Source organism: Acinonyx jubatus, chromosome C1 (genome assembly GCF_027475565.1).
Source record: "Acinonyx jubatus isolate Ajub_Pintada_27869175 chromosome C1, VMU_Ajub_asm_v1.0, whole genome shotgun sequence".
NCBI classification, from domain to species: domain Eukaryota; kingdom Metazoa; phylum Chordata; class Mammalia; order Carnivora; family Felidae; genus Acinonyx; species Acinonyx jubatus.
The window spans coordinates 123,705,384-123,725,534 of NC_069381.1; the positions used below are offsets into that span (position 1 = coordinate 123,705,384).

The following is a 20,151-nucleotide window of genomic DNA, read 5'->3' on the forward strand; positions in this document are numbered from 1 at the left end:
AGATTAGTATATGCTATTACATAGCATTTAATAAACGTTGTATTCTGTATGAAAATTAATTGAGAGAATTCCCTGTCCTGGCATTCCTGACACTCGCTGGACTGAGGACTGAGCTACAAATGTTGCTTTGATAGTAACTTCCTAACAGTTCAGAGCTGTCGGAACTTGCTTTAGGTGCACTTGCTGTCTCCAGCCCTTGTGGTACAACATATCCCTGTGTTTCCAGAGAGCTTTACAATAAATGGTAGCGCAGTTTAAGAAGAAAAAACTGGAACTTGAGTTTCTTCAGTTCTGTCACTCTGTGTGACCATTTGGAGTTTTTACGTGTGATGGAAATTTAACTGTGAAAGATTGAGAACTCCTAAGTGTAATGTTGTTTGGTAAGTATATATTTCACTTCATAGAAGAAGCATTGTACTGAATTTTAGAAGTCACTTTAAAAAGTGACAGGTTAAAAAAAAATGTTGGTTTAAAAACTAAAGAAAGACTCAAGAATGTAATGATGGTGGATTATTGTATGAACATTGCTGGAAATAATGTTGTCAAATGGAAGTGGGACTGTTAAATAGTGATCTACCCTGAGTATCCCCTATACTAGGTATGCTGTGAGGAAGATTGAGATCTTTAAGAAAAATAGAGGCGCACCTACCTGGGTGGCTCATTCAGTTTAATGCCCAACTTCAGCTCAGGTCATGGTCTCGCAGTTTGTGAATTCGAGCCCCCATCGGGCTCTGAGCTGATAGCTCAGAATCGAAACATTCTGTCTCTCTCTCTCTCTCTCTCTCTCTGCCCCTCCCCTGCTGTCTGTCTGTCTCTCTCTCACAAAAATAAACATTAAAAAAAAATCATTAAAAAGAAAAATAATTGAAATGAACGTGGGCCAGGAAAGCACTTGGTTACTTCTGTTGATCTGGTTTCTGTTTGTGTAAAATCAGTGCTCTTTGAAACGCCACACAGGATTGAAGTTCTGACCCATTAAGGTCTTTGTGAAAGTAGACATCTTGCCCTCCATCCTAATGTTTTATTTTTATTTTTTAAAGTTTATTTATTTTGAGAGACAGAGCACACGAGCAGGGGAGGGACAGAGACAGAGGGGGAGAGAGACAGAATGCCAAGCAGGCTTTGTGCTGTCAGCGTGGAGCCCAGTGTGGGGCTCAAACTCGGGAGCCAAACTGTGAGATCATGACCTTAGCCGAAACCCAGTCGGATGCTTAACTGGTTAAGCCACCCAGATAAGCCCACCCTAATGTTTTAAAACTTTGTTGATTTATACATAGAGAACAGTGTACAAGTTAATTGTGTGCCGTGTGATTGTCACACCTAAACACTGCTGTGTCAGTGTACCCAGATCAAGAAACAAAACGTGAACAATACCTGGAGGCCCCCTGGTGCCCCTTTGTAGTTGAGATTTCCAGTGACCCCCATCTCAAGCATAACCACTGGCCTGACTTCTAACAGCACAGATCAGTTGTGCTGTTTTTGGATGTTACATAAATGGAATTCATCATACGGTACATAAAGAGAAGACTAATTTTAACCCATCTCTCAAATTTGATTGTGACTAGAGACATTTGAAATATTTCAAAATGTGCCAGTTAAACATCTTGACGACTTTCAGTGGTAGATTAACAAAAATTTCCAGTCTAGTTCGTGTGTGGCTTGACCAGTAGAAGCGCTGGCCTTCAGGGTAGTACCATTTAATATTCTTGTTTCTGTAATGAAGAACATAAGCAACTTAATTATGATGTGACTTGCTGGGCTTTGGAGTTTTATGCGGAAGGCAGAGAATTGTATGGACATTAAATCGGAATTTGTGTATTGAAGTAATCCAGTTCATTGGAGGCTAGAGTAGCTTACGGGCTTATAGTGTGGTCAGTAAGTTGCATGCACCGTCTAGAAGCTTGTAATTGGATTTAGATTGGAAACCATAACATGGCAGTGGAAATGTATTCCATCAGTGTATTGGTTTCACACTAACGTTTTCTGAGGAGTAAGCATATCTTGTCCATGGAGACAGAATGGATGGGCCGTTGAATAGTTTGGGCCGCGAGGGTCTGAAATTGCCCTTCACGTAATGCTAGGAATTCAGCACTCAATTTGAAGGCCCCTGGGAATGTTGAACTCTTCAATTAACATAAAAGTATTATTTAGAAAAAAATAGCCTTGTCTGCAACCGTCATCCATGGTGAGAATCTGTCTTCTCACCCATTTCTGGATCTGTCAGAGGCTGGCTCATTCACCATGAGCTGTGGCGGCCAATTCGGGAGGTTGGTGTGGCTCCGACTGAGGTGTTACGTGGCAGCGGGCCACACAAGATGTGAAAAGTGTTTGCCGCACAGCTTCTCTTAGTCCCAGCAGAGATGAAAAGGAACAGCTCTAGCGAAATTGCTAAGTCAGGGATGTTTGTCTCTGGGAAGCTGCTTTTTGCTCACTTAATTTTTTGGTCTATAAAAAAACATTCTTTCTTCCCTGCTTACTGGTGTCTAGCCATCTCAAATTAAAACAGGGAAGAATCCTATATGCCTTATTCTTTGAAACTTCTTTATATCCCCTTGCGAAATACGGGTTTTTTGTGTGTTGGTTGGTAGGTTGGTTTTTTTGCATCTTCAAGCCTCAGATGCAGGAGAGGCAGTGCTTGCGAATAAAAACCAGTTCAGGAAATTGTATCTGAGAGGGGAATTGGATCATGTCACTCCTGGCCTTCAGGCTCCACCCATTCTTCAGCTACAGGGGAGCCGCAGGTCCTGCTGTGGCATTCAAGGTCCCTGGTCACCTTGTCTTGCTGCTCAAGCCTCGACCTGGCACCCCTGTTAACCCCCTGCATCCCAGGCAGGTAGGGGAATATGCCCTTGAGTGTGACTGTTGATTGGTGCCTCTGTTCCATGCACAGGCTTTTTTCCCTGTTGGGGATGCCTTGCTCTGCCATCCACATTTCATCTTTCAGGGTTCCTTCCAGGGCTTTCTTTTTTCAAAGAAGGCTTCCTTGATCCTCCTGGATAGGATGAAAGGCATTTCTTCTGTGTTCTTGTGATATCCTGCATATATCATGTACTCTTTCGTGCATACAAGTCCTGCTGTGTGTCCCGCATCTAGAGCAGTACCCTGCACATAGTAGGTGCTCAAATCACTTGTTGAAGTGAGTAGACTTAACTTTTTATGTTCTAATGGTCAATGGATGTGTCTGTCCCCTCATGACAGTGTGAGAGCAGGGCTTGTGCCTGTTCATTGTCACATACTCTATGCCTGGCGAAGGTACTCAGAAGTGTTTGAATGGAAGGCAGGGGAGAGCATTGGAGAGGTAAGGGAGAGTTTTCCCTGTATTATAGTCATCTGTATTAAGTCATGAGTGTATGCACAGAACCTACTCCTGTGGCTTTGTGGTCAGGTGTATCAGAATCCCAGAATGCTGTGGGGTAAGAACTCTAATATTCGTCCCACCCCAACTGCATCCCCACCCCTTGTTTTCCAAATGGGAATGTCTCTGCGTATGGAAAAGTGTTGATGAGAGTGTTGATCTCCCAGAGAAAATGCTTGACAGTGATGATGTTGATTAACTTGCTGATTGCCAATGCAGGAAAATAATCAGTAAAAAAGAAAAACTAAAAAAAAGGAGGAGGGAGGTAAAGAAAAAGTGGGTTATGTAAAGGCAATATTAATTATCATCCTTTAGAAGAAATGGTTGTCATTTTCAATATAATTACTGTGCAGCCCATAAAGGCTCTGTGTGTGGCATGTCTTATTTTGTTTCTATAGTAATTTTGGTGTTGTGTCCCCAGTTCATTATAAAGGTGTTCTTTTTTCATTCCAGAAAAAGACAGTAAGTGATGGGGTAGAGCTTTTCTATATATTTGAGTCTTTCTTTCCCTAACCTGCTCAGATCTTTGGCATTACTTGCCAGTGAGTGCCAGTGGGTAATGGGATGAAAAACTAAGGAAAAAACAAATTCTGTAGAAAAGCAGAGAGAGGTGACTTTTAATATTGAATGCATTCTTTGAAGATGCAGAGGCCCCTGCCCATAAGTGCCCTGTCCTGTCGGTTGGATTGTTCCTGGTTCAGAAGAAGGGATTCCATGTTGCAGGATTTTCCCTGGTGTCCCGAGAGCCCACCGTGGTAGAGGCTCTGCTGCCTTCACAAGTTTGAGGACCCCTGGATTACAAACAAATATCAAAAGGACATTTCCTTTCCCAGGCCTGAGCTGGGAAGGCTCTGTTAGTCATGGTGAGCCTGTCTGCTGCGTCACTACCATTGTCCAGGGAAAAGTTGGCTTTGACCACCTTGAAAGTATCGAAGGCAGCTTTAGGGGTGAAATTTCAGGCAGCGGTGAGGTTTTCCTCCCCGTCTTTCTTCCCCTTCCCCAGTCTGTGATGAGATCCCCACTTTTCACTCAGGCCTGTGTTCCATTGAGGGGGCCTAGGACATACCCTCCCAGACCAGAACACCTGTCAGTCACTGATTCCTCACAGTAAGATGTAGAGACAGATACATGTTTTCCCCAACAGCGGTTTTAAAGTACAAAGCATTGAGGTATATAAGCAGTGAGCTGAAATATCACCAGTCTTGTCTGTCTCCCCTACTAGACTTCAGGAAGCCCTCTGACCTAGGGCCTGTTGGGGCTTATCATGTTTCCAGGTCTGGGACCACAGTCACCACATGGAAAGAGCTCAGTGAGAGGTGGCTGAGTCTGTGCATGAAAGGTGGGCACTGGAGACATTTTCTGCCCACTTGGAAATTCTGTCTATCCATTTACTCATGGAAAGGATTTGAAATGTCTACTCCTTACTTCACATTATGGGTGAGTTTATCAACCGAGTGGCTCTTTGGGGTCTTTGTGTAAATGTTGGGCTGTCAAGTGGTTTTGTAGGGTGACCTTGTCCTCTTAGTATTGGAATCATAGGGTGATGGAACAGCTGGCTCTGTGGAAGGGAAGACGTTGCCTTCTGAGTTTGCATCCAATAAAAACTGATCCAAGAGTGGGTTGTCCCTGAACAGGTGGTGTGGACAGCTTGGATGCACAGGATTGAAGATCATGAGTTTGACCGCATCATCAAAGTCATTCATTCCTTCATTTGACATGTATTTATTGAACTCCTACTTTGTACCTGGCTCTGTTCTAGGCAGTGGGGATGCAGAGGTGAACAAAAACAGAGGAAGTAGAGAAACTGGCGAGTCACCTGTCAGGTGGAGAGGTGGGAGAAGAAGAATGAAATAAGACAAGGGGTAGAGAGCGAGTGTTGGGTGCCGTGTTAGATGTTGTGGCCCAGGAGGCTGCTTCAGGGAGTGATGTTTGTGCAGACACCTGCATGGCAACAGAATCCAGGCAGTGTCCTGGGTGAAAGTAGTTCCAGGTGGCGGACACAGTATGTATAGGTGCTTGAGAAAGGAACAGACTGGACCCATCATGGAGGCATGTGGGTAGAGTGAAGGGAACAAGGTGCTAAGTCTAGAGGTGAGTAGGGATAGAACATGCAGAGCCTTGCTGGCCAAGGTACAGAGTTTGGGTTTCATTCTGTGATGTATATGTACAGAGTTTTGAGCCTGGGGGTCAGGGTGACCTGATCTGATTTGTATTTATAAAGGTCATTTGGCTAGTGTGGAAAACTGGCTATAAGGGGCAAGGGGCATAGAGCTCAGGTAGGAATGACAGTTGTCCAGTGTAAGGTGTTGGTGGCATAGACTCAGGAGGGGAGGGAGATGGTGACAAGGGGTTGGGTACCTCAAGTCAGAAGGATGTGACCCCTCTCTGTCTTTATCTCCCACTACCTTTCCCATGATTGATTTTACTGCAGCCATATACATCTTCTTGTATTTCCCCCACATCTATACTCATTCTGTGTCTCAGAAACATCACTTATCGGGGCACTTGGGTGGCTCAGTCGTTGAGCATCTGCCTTCTCCTCAGGTCATGATCTCATGGTTTGTGAATTTGAGACCCCGTATCGGGCTCACTGCTGTCAGCACAGAGCCTGCTTTGGATCCTCTGTCCTCTTCTCTCTCTGCCCTTCCCCTTTTTGCTCTCTCAAAAATAAAAATAAAACTAAAAAAAAAACCCCCCAAAATGTCACTTGTCATAGCCTCGAATTCTACACATGTATGCATGTACACATATGTGCTCGCACTCACTCGTTGCTTCTTTGTGTCTCCTGCGGACATGTGAGTGCCATGGTGTCAGGCAGTACTTTTTGTCATATTTATTGTGGAGCCTGAGTGCCTTAGAATGCTGCCCAGCACGTCGTAGATACTCAAAATATTTACTGAAGGCGTGCATCAGGTGGAAGGACAGCCAGCTGTGGTCTTTTCTGTATAATTTCTGCTTGAAAAATCAGCACCATGACTGCCCGAGGTTCTAATTGCAATGCTAAAGAAACCGAAAACATCAAAGTGTAATACCAATTTAATCAAAAAGGGGAGGCACACTGAAGAATATAAGTAATAGGGAAAAAAGAGGGGGGAGGGGGTTTGTTGATCATGGGAAGGTTCTGCCTATGGTAGGGGAAATAACCAAGGAGCAACTAACTTTGAATCTGTTCATCTACTGCAGTGAAATTTGCCAGTTTCATTTACATCTAGTACTGTCTAGCTGTTTGTTGTCGTTGGAGAAGACTTTCGGGGATATAATTAATCTCCCCCAGTGTTACCTGTGTTCTCAGTTAGTTTTCCTGAGCTACAGTTGAAGCTGGATAATTCTGTCACCAGAATTGACACATTGTACAAGGAGATCAGCTTGTGCCTGTCCTAAGGACAGAGAATGGGAGCAAGTGGGGGTAGAGAAGAGCGGTGACTTGGGGCCCCTCAGAGGGGCGGGTGGCCAGCATTCATGAGTTTTCCACCAGGCTTGTGACTAGGGGTCAGCTTCTAGAGACAGAGGGACTTGTTTTGAATCCTGGCCCCTCTACCATGTGACTTTGAATAAGTTCCTCAACCTCTCTGTGCCTCAGCACCATCGTCTATAAAACAGGAGTAACAACAGCACAGACCCTATGAGTTTACTATGAGGAGTGAGTGAGTTAATACATGTAGAAATTCTTAGAATTATGTCTGGGATAGCAGTTACTCGAAACATTTCAGTTTTTATTAAATGGGGGAAACTTTATGATCATCAATAGTTGGCATAAATTTTAGCGGTTAAAGGTTCTGTCATTTGAACCTGGGTATTGGATCCCTGTACAGCACCTGAGTCAACTGGAAATGTGTGTGTTTGTGTGTGTGTGTGTGCGCGTGCACGCGTGTGTGTGTGTGCGCAAGGTGGGGATGGACTCTGATACCAAATGATATACTGCAATAAATTTCTGATGCTAACCACCTGGAATTAGTGCAGCTCCCATAAATTAAAAGGTACAGTCCCAAACAAGACAACTTCTACTTCAGATGCCAGCTGCAGGTAGGGTCCCCAAACCACTAACGCTTCTAACCAGCTGGCTACTAATCTAGGAGTTCATGACTCCCTCAAGTTTGATAACTCACTAGAATGACTCACAGAGCTCAGGGAAGCACTGCATTTAGGATTACAGTTTTAATCTAAAGGATGTAAATCCAGGCCATCCAAATGAAGAGACACAAAGGGTGAGGTCTGAGAGGATTCCAAAGCTGAGCTTTCATGCCCTCTCCTTCTGGGGTTAGAGTCACCTTCCTGGCACATCAACATATTCATCAACCAGGAAGCCTCACTGAGCTTGGTGTCCAGAGCTTTTATTGGGCTTTTCGTTGCATAGGCATGATTGAGTTCATCCACGTGGCCAATGATTTAATCAATCTGAGCCCCCCTCTACTTCCCAAGATTGGGCAGGCTCAAGATCCAGCATTCTAATCGCATGGTTGGTCTTCCTGATGATCAGCTTCCAGTCTGAGTCTTCTCATCTCTTAGCATAAACTCAGGTGTGATCCAAGGGGCTTGTCAATAACAGACACTTTTGTTACTCAGGAAATTCCAAGGAGTTAGTATCCCTTTTAGGAACCAGGGACAAAGGCCAAATTCTTTATTGTACAATAGGGGATATTTGAGAGAGCAAGGCACAAGATGGTGGCCTGGGAAGGGAGCCCAGCTCTTTGCTTGTCTCTTTGTTAACTGCTCTAATGCAGTGTCAGATTGGACTTCCTGTGTCAGGTTGGGCTGATGATGAGGTAGTAGAAACATATATTAGCTTTGATAGCTCTAGCTTTCCTTTCTTTGGAACGACTTTATTTAGTCTCATGGTGATGAAGTGGTCTTTTGGGATTTTAGAATGACCTTCTATTAAATAAGTCACTAAGACAGCTTTTTTTGAATTTGAGTCTTTAAAAAATAGAGCTTTGAAACTATTCTGTGGTGCTGTGTGAATAGAGGAAGCTGCTGACCGAGTTGTCTTTTTGAACCCTAGAGGTAGCCTTCTCAATAAGTTCACCCCAAATCTGATTGGACATGGGGTGCTAGCATTTGGATGGGCAGTCTTTCTGCATCAGATGTTCTAAACCACTGATGACCTCAGCTCTGTTAATCTATAGGCTTGTGATAAGACCTTTTCCTGGGGCTTCTTTGTTATTCTCAGTAGTCATTCCTGAAGGCTCACCTGATTTTCCCATTTGTTCTTTGGTTCCTGTAGCAAATGCGGTTTTTACTATTTGATTCTGTTTTTCCTTTGGTATTGCAAAGAAAATGTGAACTCACTTAATGTGAGCATCACAGTATAAGCTGGTCCCTGCAATTAAAGATTTAGTGTTTCCAGAGACTTTTTTTTTTACCTTTTATGAAGCATTTATACCATGCTCCCCAACTTCTGTTTGATAGCACTTTCCAGAAGGGCTTATGAGGATCTGATTTGGGCCCAAGTGGCTGAGGCACCCTAAATAGATACAAAACTCATAGGAGGCCCTTTGTTTCCAAATCCTGTTTTGTTTTTATTGTGGTAAAATATATATAACGTAAATCGTATAATCATTTTGTAGTGGTCAGTGGCATTAAATACATTCACCTTGCTGTGCAACCATCACCGCTACCATTCATCTCTTGAACTTCTTCATCTTCCCAGCTGAAACTCTGTACCCATTAAGCAGCTCCCGTACTTCCCACTCCAACCCCTGGCAACCACTGTTCCTTTTCCTGTCTATGACTATGCCTATTCTAGGTATGTAACGTAACATAGAATCCTACAGTATTTGTCCTTTTGTGTCTGGCTTCTTTCACTTAGCATGTCTTCAGGGTTCATCCGTGTTGTAGCCTGTGTCACAGTTTTCTTCCTTTCAAGGCTGAATAATATTCCACTGCATATATATACCACATTTTGTTTATCCACTTACCTGTCACCGGACACTTGGATTTCTTTCATCTTTTGGTTATTGTGGATAATGCTGCTGTGAACATGAGTGTGCAAGTATCTGTTACGGTCTTTTCAGTTGTTTAGGATATGTACTTACAAGTGGAACTGCTGGATCCCAAATCCTTTTTTACACAAGAAAACAAGCCCATTCTCTTTTGTGTGGTTAGTGTGAACAGGTATATTGTTACATGCCAAAGGAGTAAACCCAGGTGACTTTTTGGTGAGTGAGCCAATGAAAAGTTAATAGTCTACTTCCGATTTAGTTTGCTGGATCAGAGGACGGTGTCCATCACTTAGAGGACGACCACACAAATAATCATGTTGAGTATGTTGAATAAAGATTAGGGAGCGATTGGCACGCTACATTTTCATTGATCCCTCTACCACGTGTTAATCTTGTCCTTTCGTCTCATTCTTTTTGATAGTTGCCCGTGTGATTGCATGGTGTCATGGTTAAGAGTCTAGACTCTGGAACCAGTGTTTGTGTGGGTACAGACTTCAACTCCAGTTTGCAGGTGGACACATTACCTCACCCTCCTGTGCCTCATTTTTGCCATTCATATGATGGAATTAATATACCTCAAACATGTAAAACCCATAAATAGTACCTGGCACATAAGTGCCTAGTAAATGTTGTTGTTGTGGTTTTTATTAGCAATAGTCATTTACACCTATTTAGTTGGCAAATAATTTAATTGGCACCTATCTGATTGGCAAAAAATTGTCAAATTTAAGGGACAGTAGAATATAGATAATGGAAGCTTTGGTAAAAGCATATGGGATACGGGCATTCTTACACTTTATTTCTAAGGAGTGTAAATTGATATAAATTTTCTGAAAGAAAATGTGGGAATATTATGACATCAAAAGCCTAAAAATCTTGTTAGTTGACTTTGCAATTTCTTTAAGGAAATATCTGAAATTGTAAAGGTAGGACTGAAAATTTATTTTTTAATATAGAAGAATAAATGCCTAATACTGTGGGATTATTTAAGTAAAACATGTATGTGTAGCAGAGTACTATTTAGTTTTTAAATTGTGGTTGAAAAATATTATCATGGCAGTGTTTAAAATGTGTTAAGACATAAAAGCAGGCTATAAAAAAAGCAAGTATAATAACGTGATACATATATACGTGTATGTACACACTGTGTGTGTGTGTGCGCGCGCGCGCGCGCGCGCGCGCACGAGAGAGAGAGAGAGAGAGAGAGAGAGAGAGAGAGAGAGCGAGCGAGAGTGAGAGAGAGAGGAGGTGGAGGGGTGGAGAGGAAGTAAGAACTATCCCAGAATCTTACTAGTGATATCTGCAGGTGGTGGGATGATAAATGGTTTTTAAATTTTTTGTGTGTGATTTTCTGGTTTTTTGGCATTGAGTAAGTGTTATGTTTCCATTAGAAAAAAAGGCAGTAACTTCACTTGGGAAAAAGAAGATTCTTGTTGGTTAAGTTGAGGTTCAAAGACAGCAAGCCCCAGAGGGAGAGCACTGCCAAGTGGGTTCCTGGCACCCAGCGATTGGCTGGCTTTGTGCCCAGGCTGTGCTGTCCTTGCCCCTCTGGCCCTTCTGCCCAACCAGACTCCTGAGTCTCGGCTTCAGCGTGAGCAAACCGTCCCCCTCACCAAGTCTTTTGGCTTCTGTGAATACAGAGCAATCTCTCCTTTACATGCCCAACGTCTTCGTGGTTTCTTAAAGAGTTTCTAGCGGAGACACTGTGGTGTTTGCTGGGATTCCTGAACGTTGGAAGGACGTTGTTTAATCAAGCACGATGGAAACTGGTTTTTGCGGGATCCCATTTTTGGATCTCATTTTCCAGTCTCGTTAAGTCTTCCTGGCATGCCTAACGCAGACACTTATGTCCTTGTAGTTTTGTGCATAAAAGGGTAAAAATAAACTTGCTTGCTGCTCAGCATTGATCCTGAGCAATATATCTTCTGCTGGACACGGGCACCAGATGGTGTTGCACCTCCTACTGGTTTAATGAATAGGCATTTGCCGAGAACCTTGAATTGCTCTTGAATCGTTCTGTGCACCATAAATGTGAAACTCTGCCAGTGGCAATTTGCATTTGTTTCTGTTTTTTTTTTTTTTTTTTTTTTTTTTTCCTCCCTGTCTTGATTTTAGGAAGGAGAAAGAGGTGACATTGTCTCTCTGGAATGATTTCCTATGAGTTGAATTAGTTTTATTGCTGGTGTTGTATAGATAAGTCTTCCTAAATAAACATATGCTGTGCCAGCTTCTGGGAAAAGTAAATTTCTTCTCTGAGCATTCTGCAACGGAAGCTTTAACACATACTTGTACTTCTGCATTGGGTGGAACAGGATGCATTAGGTGTGCATGAAGGGGGCCAGAAAAAGTGGTGCTTGTGGCTGTAATATCACCTCTGTTAGGATGCCCCACCTGCTTTTGGGATCATTCATTCTCAATAAAACCTTGGGCAGTGACAAGGAGGCAAGTGGTAGAATATGACCTCTTGAGTCTACCCAGTAGTTGGCCAGCAACTTGAACGAAGATGAGGTGTCTTGCAGTAATAAAAAACGTTTGAATCAGTCTAGTCTTTGGCGCACAAAGTTGTAAAATAACAATGGGGAGGATGTTTAGAATTAAGAGTTTTGGTCTTCCCAACATGAATTCATTTCCTGCTCCTGGAGGTGTAGACTCTTCAGACTACATATGGAATTACGGTTTTGCTCCATTCGTTCAAGTGGGTTCTGAAATCCTGCCTCTCCCCCCCTCCCCCGCCTTTCTAGAATCTTCCTCAATATGGCCCTCATTTTCTGTACTGGTTAAGGCCCTGGTGAAATACCTTCTGTGAGTGTTTGTATCTCTCCTTGTAATTGGTATTTTGTGGTTCTCAGGATCCATGCTGCCCTAGGAAGCCAGTACAGAGCTGAAGTTGAGGGCTGTTGTGTATTGATGTACAGGAGTCTCTTCTCCGTGGTCTGTGTGAGTTGCCCAGGCTCTTCAGGTCCAGCAGTATTTTATTAGTGGCTGTGGCTGTGGCGGTCAAGTGTCCATTTTACTTCCATGGTCTTTGATCTCCCCAGAACACAGTTGCCATTGGTGGTGTGCTGAATGGAGACTGTCAACCTCCAGGACTTTGGAATATTCCTGTCCACATTTGGGATTTGTTCAGGTTCCCAAACCAGTGGTTCATTCCTCACCCGCCCAAGAAGGTACTTGGTTCTCAATTAGCAGGTATTGTATTTCATTCAAATTCGTTTTTGAACTTGACTTAGAAAAAATTTTCAAGTATGAATTTCCTTTTTTGGAGAATGATTTATCTTTTCAAACGTTCTGAAAGAGTCTTTTGATTTCAGTCTGGGCCTTGTGTGTAACAGTTGTTACTTTTTAATTCACTTAAGTTAGAGTATAATTTTCTAGGAGCTACCCTAGAAATTAGAGGGAAGAAAGATCCAAACGTTTTAATCATGGAGTCAGAAATGTCCCATAATACCCTGTTTTTATCTCCAGTATTGGCCATAGCATGTGGTTTTGTAATTCATGTAGGCTCTTTTCCCCTTCACTTACTGTGAGCTCCTTGTGGAATGCATTTGCTTTGGTCTCCTTGATCTTTGAATTCTTAGTACCTGCTGTATTAAGTGAATCCCATTGTAAGGTTGCCCTTTTAAATGTCTGTAATCTTTATTGCTGGGATGTGTGTGTGCACCTGCCTGTGTTTTGGAAAGATCTTCATAATGGGCTCTGTGATCACCTTTACCAGAATTGGTTTTGTTTGTGAAGATGGTATTGTGGGAGCCTATTAATCAGTGCCGTGCCGGAGAAGATCCCGGGTTAGATCTGTGAGCACCTGGGGTTGGGGGGTGTGGTCTAGGCTTTGCTGTGTTTACCACTGGTGTGTGTTCTCCAGCAAGTCACTTAACATACCTGGGCATCTAAAACAAGTGATCTTGAAAGTTAAGATCCACCTTTAAATGCTATGATTTTAAGAATAAGGAAGATCTGTTTTACTTTTGGGAATTCCAGGGTAAAAGGTTAAGATGATCCTCGCAGAGTAAAAAATAACTTTATCCCAGTTTATCATTTGAGGTAGCTCCTCTTAGGCCTCTGTTTAGTACCCTCGACATGGTATTTTTTAATAGTTGAATTTTCTCAGTGGCTGTATTGTTCTCTAACCTTTGTTGGAAATTTGTTTAGTCCCTCTGCCAAGCTATATGCAAATAACAGAAGTGGAAAATTTCTGAGCCTAGACTTGGTCCAGACAGACTTCCCTGTGCTTGGGAATTAGGACCTATGACCTATCCTTAATGTTTGAAATAATAGTTTCTTTTCTTTTCTTTGAAAAGATTTTAGGCTGTTGCTCAGGTACTAGCATGGGATGTATGTAAGATTTTTGTTTCCCAGATCTTAGTGTTAAAAAAATGGATATATCTAAGAAAGCTTTTTAAAACAGTGTTTAATGTATATATAAGTGTTTTCTTTTTGATTCAATGTAGGATTTATTTTCAAAGCAAAATGATAACAAAATGACAGCTCAGATTTCGTAGTGTGGTAGCAAATTGTTTTTCTGTTAGATGTAAAATTGCTTTTCCATTAAGTGCAGCTTCTAATAAATAATAGTTGATGCTCATAAGTCTCATGGATCTTTAGCTCCATGTTTATCCTTAAAGGCTGTGTTTTCTAAACAGACTAAGGTGAAATAGTTTCTGGGGGATACTTGTATTTATTGGATTTGCAAGATTTCGTTAAGTCATAGGCTGTGCCTTTGAATTTTCAAAATTCCTCTCCAGATAACACAGTTAATTCAACAGTTTCATTCATTAGTTGACTGAACATTGATGGTGTTCCTGCTCTCCCAGGTACTGGCATGTAGTGGTGGAGGTCGGGGGGTGTGGTCAAGGATATAAGGATGAATAAGTAGTTCCTACCATCGAGAACCTAGCAGACTCAAGGGTTAACAGGAAAATACTCCACAGTATACTTCAGTACATTTTTTAAAAGTCCTCTAAGCCCTTAGGAGTTGGGACATATTTACATTTTAACTTGGCTGTGATGTTGAGGAATTTTCTAGGTCAGGAAGGGCCTTCTAGGCAGAGGGAACAGCATTAGCATTGGCAAAGCCATGCTAGACTTGTTCCAGAAATTGTGAATAATTTACATGGTAATTATTGGAAGAAAATTCACTTCAAAAGGTAGATGGAGGCATTCATTGGCCAAAAGAGGAAAGCTTGTATTTTCAGGTGGGTCTAACACTTCAAATTTGAGATTTTGGATTTTAGAGTGGTTTTGAGGTCTCCTGATTAACTTGCTATCCTTTGGAGTCAAGGACGATAGTGTCCGCCATATTGTTAGGTGAAGGAGGAAGAAGTGAGTATGGAGGGACCGTTTCTTGATATCAGTTATTCTTACCATATTCCCTGTAGAAAATAAAGCCCTTTTATAGGATTTTTGTGTAGCTGCTTTAACAGAAACCCAAGACAGCAGTGACTTATACAAGATACAGTTACACTAAAGTCACCTAGGGTGGCATTCTAGTGTTCTGCTGAAGTCTCCGGCCCAGGCTTCTTCTATCAGGTTGCTGTCCTGTCTCCAGTACTGCTCTTTGTATGGCCCAGGATAAGGGAGGAGAAAGGATGGGTAGACAGGAGAAGGGGGGGAATATGACCCAGAAGTTGCACATATTTCCTTTACCCCTATTACACTGGGCAGAATTTGATCTTGTTGCCACCCACTGCAGGAGATACTTGTGCTCTGCTCACTTTGTGATTCTATAGAAGAAGGAGAATTTGGGGGAATGGTAGCTGTCTAACACAGCTCTTTTTGAACCTTGTTATCCATAGCCGAATCTGTTGGTAACTAGAAATAAAAGGTTCTTTAAACCCTGAGTAACCAAGAAGGGTAGCCATAGCCTAGTTTCTTGGAGTTCCTTGTATTAAAGAACGAAATAGATTTTATTATCTCTCCCTCTTCAGACTCACTGAGTCTATTAGCCATCGTCAAGCAACCCTCCATGAGCTTCACCATCCTGGGCCATGCAAATGCAGTGCTGGGCATGCATATTTCTTGCTCTCAACGTCTGAAGATTTCCAGCTTTCTGATGCAGCATTCTGCAGACCTGTCAAGCAACTGGTAGCAGTGTCCAGGAAGTTTACTGGAGGATGTCTTTTGCTCTTGAGTCCAACTGGATGTGAGGCATGGCTGTCTTGGGCCATCTGGACTCCCTCCAAGGTGGCTGAGATCTTTGGGGGCATTTGGGTGGAAAGCAGCCTGTGAACCTGAGTTCTGTTAGTGTGGGTGGACACAGTCAACCCACTCTTGGCATACTTCTTAAAGCAGCTGCTCACAAACCTGTCTCATGATCAAATCACCTGGAGGAGGGGTGGGTTAAATTTGTGGCTTCCTGTCATCCACCATAGCCAACCAATCAAGCAGGTTCTCAGGGGTGTACAGGAATCAGTAACATCCTCTGCCTTGTGGGTTTGGTGGTGGGCCAGATTTGCCAGCCACCGCTTTGTTGTAACCTTTCTCTTAGAAAGGTTACAACAAAGTTACTACTTGAAACTCTTAGTAACTGTGTATATCACATTTTCCCTCCCACTGAAGAGTGTATATTACAGCTTAACTTGTGTTAGGCACTGGGCTGTTTCTGACCCTCAGTAAGTATGAAAGAGACAAAAGTTGATTTTCTGAATGAATGGTATTTGCGTGTAGCTCCCTGGTTCCCTTGAAATGTATTCTCATGGCATACTAAGTTGTCTTAAAACATTTTGGTTAACAGAAGGTAGAAATTAGCACACCAGGAAATGTTGCATGTGTATCATTTCAGAGAAATTAAATACTTATCATATCTTCCAAAATTGGTGATAGCTCTGAAAGTAAACATTAAATTCCATTCTGGAGTTTTTCTGCGAAGCCAGTGTTTCTTAGGGAAATCTTTGCCACATCATTTGACTACATTCTTCGAGTACTGAATTCCCTTCCTTTCTGAACGGTGTGTCTGTGCCTCCCTTCCGTCACTGCTCACAGGAGGGCAGTATGTTTTCTGGTTTGCTCCGAGGACTCTGACGCTTGTGTATCCTGTAAGACAGAATCTCCTAGGATGGGGCTGGGGAGTCTTGCTGCCAGTCAAGCAAAGTGGTAAAAGCTTTGGGACCAGCTGTTGATTGAAAGCCACTTTCTTTTTTGTGCCACCTGTGGACCGTCAGGCTGTTCTCTTCTGGAAGCTGGCTTTTCAGGGCTGGTTGCTGGCTGCAGCTGTATTTCGTGTGCTTGCTCCATTTTTTTTTTCTAAAAGCAGTAGCCAGTACCTCATTCTTCCATTCGCTCTGTGGGGATGGAGCATTAAATCTCTGTTTAGAAAAGCATAATGATTTTTACCCTGTTCTGCATGCTGGTCCAACAACTCACAAATCACATGTGTGATTTTTTTTTTTTTTGTAACTGATCATTCAAATACTCATCCTGTGGTTTTGTTCCTCTCCCCAGTCAGGATTTTCTTTTGAGGGCTGACCTGGATTCCTTTGCCTTCCTCCACCCCCCCTCATTATTAGAACTTTTAACTTTGGGGAAGGTTACCCAGAAATCCTTCCCTTGGGAAATGTCTCTGCATAATGGTTAGTATCCATTGTTGCTCATCAATGTTGGTGAGTGAGGGAAGCAGGTATTAATTGGGTACCGACTGGGTCTCTGTATGTGGAGGTAGAGCATATGTCAGTATTGAACATGGTCCTTGCTTGCAAAGGACTTCAGTAGCCTGACAAAAATAGCGCCCCATACCCAAGGTCTTAAAGTCATTGACTGAAAGTATGTTGTGGAATACTTGAGGATTTATTTTCTGTCTCAGGTCCATGCCTTTGAGATTAAGAATTGGTTACGTAGTCCTGTGCAGACAGCAGTGTCTTTTGTTTGGACAGTCAGGACTATTTTACCTGGCCCTCCTGCTCCACAATAAGGGCTGAGGAAGTCACAAGTTTGGGGAAGTATTCCAGAAATATGTGGATGACTGACCTTGGTAAGGGCATTACTAATAGTCAGGCTTGAAGGGTGTTAACAGTTTTTGTGCCAAGGGAGTGGAGCCTTTGGCCTGAATGCTCCAGATGGGGCTGCTTGGAAGTCCTTTGATATCATCGTCCTTTGTGAGTTCTTCTGGAAACTTCTCTGATACCTGAAGTGATGCTGCCTTGGCAGGGAGGGGCACAATTGTTCTTCTGGACCATGGCAGGTGTTGGCAGTTACTCTGGTCTCTCTCTCTCTTTTTTTCCCACTATTTAGATGCTCTGTCCTTCACCTTCACACTCTGTGCTTCTGTCCTTAAATGTAATTTGGTTCAGGTCAAGTGTCCTTCAAGATGTCACCTCTGATAGCTATTAGCTCTTCTCCATTCATTCACTCACTCACTTAAGGAATAGTTGGTCATACTGTGCACGAGGCCCTGTTCTCAACACCAAGGATGCCGTGGTGAACAAAACAGATGAGTTCTCTGTTCTCGTGGAGCTTACATTCTGGTATGCAAAGTAAACAGGGTAGTTTCAGATAAATATCCACCTGCGAAGGAAAGGGAAAGTTAAAGAGGAATAGGCATTTCATACAATGGTCAGGGAAAACCTGATCCCCAACACTGGAATTACGAGTCCAAGAGGAGTCAGCGTGGAAGGGACTTGCCGTCAGAGGAGAAAACATGCACAGAGACCTTGTGAGGTGGGAGCGAAGTGCTTTGTGTCGGGGTAAGAGAGTAGGATGGAGTGAGGTTGGTGAGGTAGCAGAAGGCCAGATCTCCACAGTCTGCCTGTGGCCAGAGGAAGGAGTTTTGAATTTCCCTCAGGGGCAGTGGGAAGTCCACGGAACAAAGAGGACAGCCCTAGGGAAGCCGTGTACGTGGCCTCACGTCTCCGTCAGTGCCAGTGTTCTTGGTTAGCTGCTTGTGTGTGGACATTGGAGACCCACGGGCCGGTTACAAATTCTCTTTCCTTCCTGGAAGTGACATGGCCTGCCATCATCACTGCCTTAATAGATTGATCCCACACAATCAAGGCCTTGATCTGCCACAGCAGAAGCTGTACTTTGTGATCATCTTGACTAGTAGAGGTGCTGTGGAAGGAAAGTTTGGGCCACTCTGCCTGCCTGCCTGCCTATCCCCATGTTGCTGTGCTCCTTCTTAACTCCCACTGGTGTGGTGACAGGAAAGGGAAGGTGAATCAAGGATGTCTAGGGCCAGTCACTGTTCCCCACATTCCCAGGGCTGTGGCTCTCTTTGTGTGTTCTCCTCTTCCTTTTCCTTCCCCATTTGGGGCTCTGCCTAGTTTTCATCTCCTCCTCTATGTTTCCTATAAAATATTATCAGGGCTCATAAAGACCGAAAGGGCTATATAGCGTAATAAAACACACGTCCACGGACTTTCAAATTACAACACTGCCTGGGTTTTATATAATCTACTTTGGATTTTGAATACAGATGGAAAGAAAAATGGATTTACCCTTCAATTTGTGTGTGTGTGTGGGGTGCTTATTTACCTGTGGTATTTATTTGTTCAACTGCCTTTATTAAAGGCCCTCTTTGTGTTTGCTCTTAGTCTTGGTGCCGTTTCCCAAATGGGTACGGGCATGGCCTGATGCAGGTTTACCTGTGAACCAACTGGTGGAATCAAGTGTTAAGTGATAGTATAAAGGTGGGGTCTGTGGGAGCACCAAAGAGGTGCTCTTTGGTCTGCTGTCTTTGAACTGGTAGAATTGGGAGGTGGGATGTTAGAATCCTCTCTTAGGCTTTGGCCATAGTAAGTAAATTGTTTTTGCCCTGCCCTTTGTATTAACGAGCTTCTTTGCTTTCATATTTTCTCTCTGGGAACCAGTGAGTAGGAGAAAAAGATGGGATGATGGGGAGGGTTGGAGGAGAGTACGCAGCCACATGCCCCTTCAAAGCCCCGGGAGGCCCCTCGGAAAAGAAGCCACTGTCTTTTGCCACACCCAGTCAACCTATGACAGCTCAGAGTCAGGGTGGAACAATTTTTATGATTTGTCTTCAGATCCTTTTCTCCTTTTGCCTTCAGGGTGACTTGTGCCTGTCAGATCCCCGGAGGCATGTGTTATTGTCGAGTGAGGTAACAACTGCACAATGCTAATGAGAAAACTGAATGGTGGTTTGAGGTGGCCTTGGTGGCTGCCAGGCGCCAGCATCTTTATCTGCCTGACACATGGCTCAGGAGTCCACGTTCCCCATGCCAAGTGCCTGCTGCTTTTTCTTTTTTTATTGTTACTAATATGAGAACAGCAACTACCCATCCCTCCAGAAGCTGCTGATTAACACTCGGGCTTAAACTGCTCCAGGCTAATATGTAGTTTGCTGTTTGTAATACAAGCTGTCAGCATTGGGTATGGTTGTTACAGTATTTTCCTTTCTATGATTATTAATATAATAGTTGAGTGATACTAATGAATACATGAAATAGTTTTATAACATTATTATTATTATTACTGAACAGCCTTGAACCCACCTAATCTAAGACCTTGGACTTGCCAGTAACCCACATCTGTGTGTTCCTGTTCTCTTCCAACCCCTGCCTTCTGCCCCAGCAACTGCTGATGAGAATTTGAAGTTGATTGTGCTCTTGCCCAGCCTGTCCACCCTGTGGCTGGCCCAGGGTCTGTACCCTGATAGGAGTGCAGCTGTGGGTGTCCGCCTCTTGCTGCCAGCCTGTACGGCCGGCTCACTTTTTCTTTCTTTTTTTGTGAGTCGGTAGGTGGGGAGTGACTTGGGACTTCCCCTGATAGTGAAATTAACAACAGCATCTCAAAGAATAGATTTGAGCCACGACCTTTTTTTTTTTTCACTTAAAAAAATGTAAGTTTATTTTGAGAGAGAGCACGAGCAGGGGAAGAGCAGAGAGGGAAGGGGAGAGAGAGAATCCCAAG

At 43.2% G+C, this 20,151-nt stretch overlaps 1 protein-coding gene across 9 annotated transcripts in view; it reads left to right on the plus strand.

Moving 5' to 3' along the window:
• MGAT5 (alpha-1,6-mannosylglycoprotein 6-beta-N-acetylglucosaminyltransferase) overlaps positions 1-20,151 on the plus strand; it is a 338,022-nt gene that overhangs the window by 60,892 nt on the left and 256,979 nt on the right. For 2 of the 9 annotated variants that reach the window (XM_053214932.1, XM_053214931.1), the window contains exon 3: positions 12,333-12,483. The exons of the other annotated variants lie outside the window; for them this stretch is intronic. The gene's annotated coding sequence lies outside the window, so the exon portion shown is untranslated. The remainder of the gene's footprint in view (positions 1-12,332; positions 12,484-20,151) is intronic. 9 annotated transcript variants of the gene reach the window in all.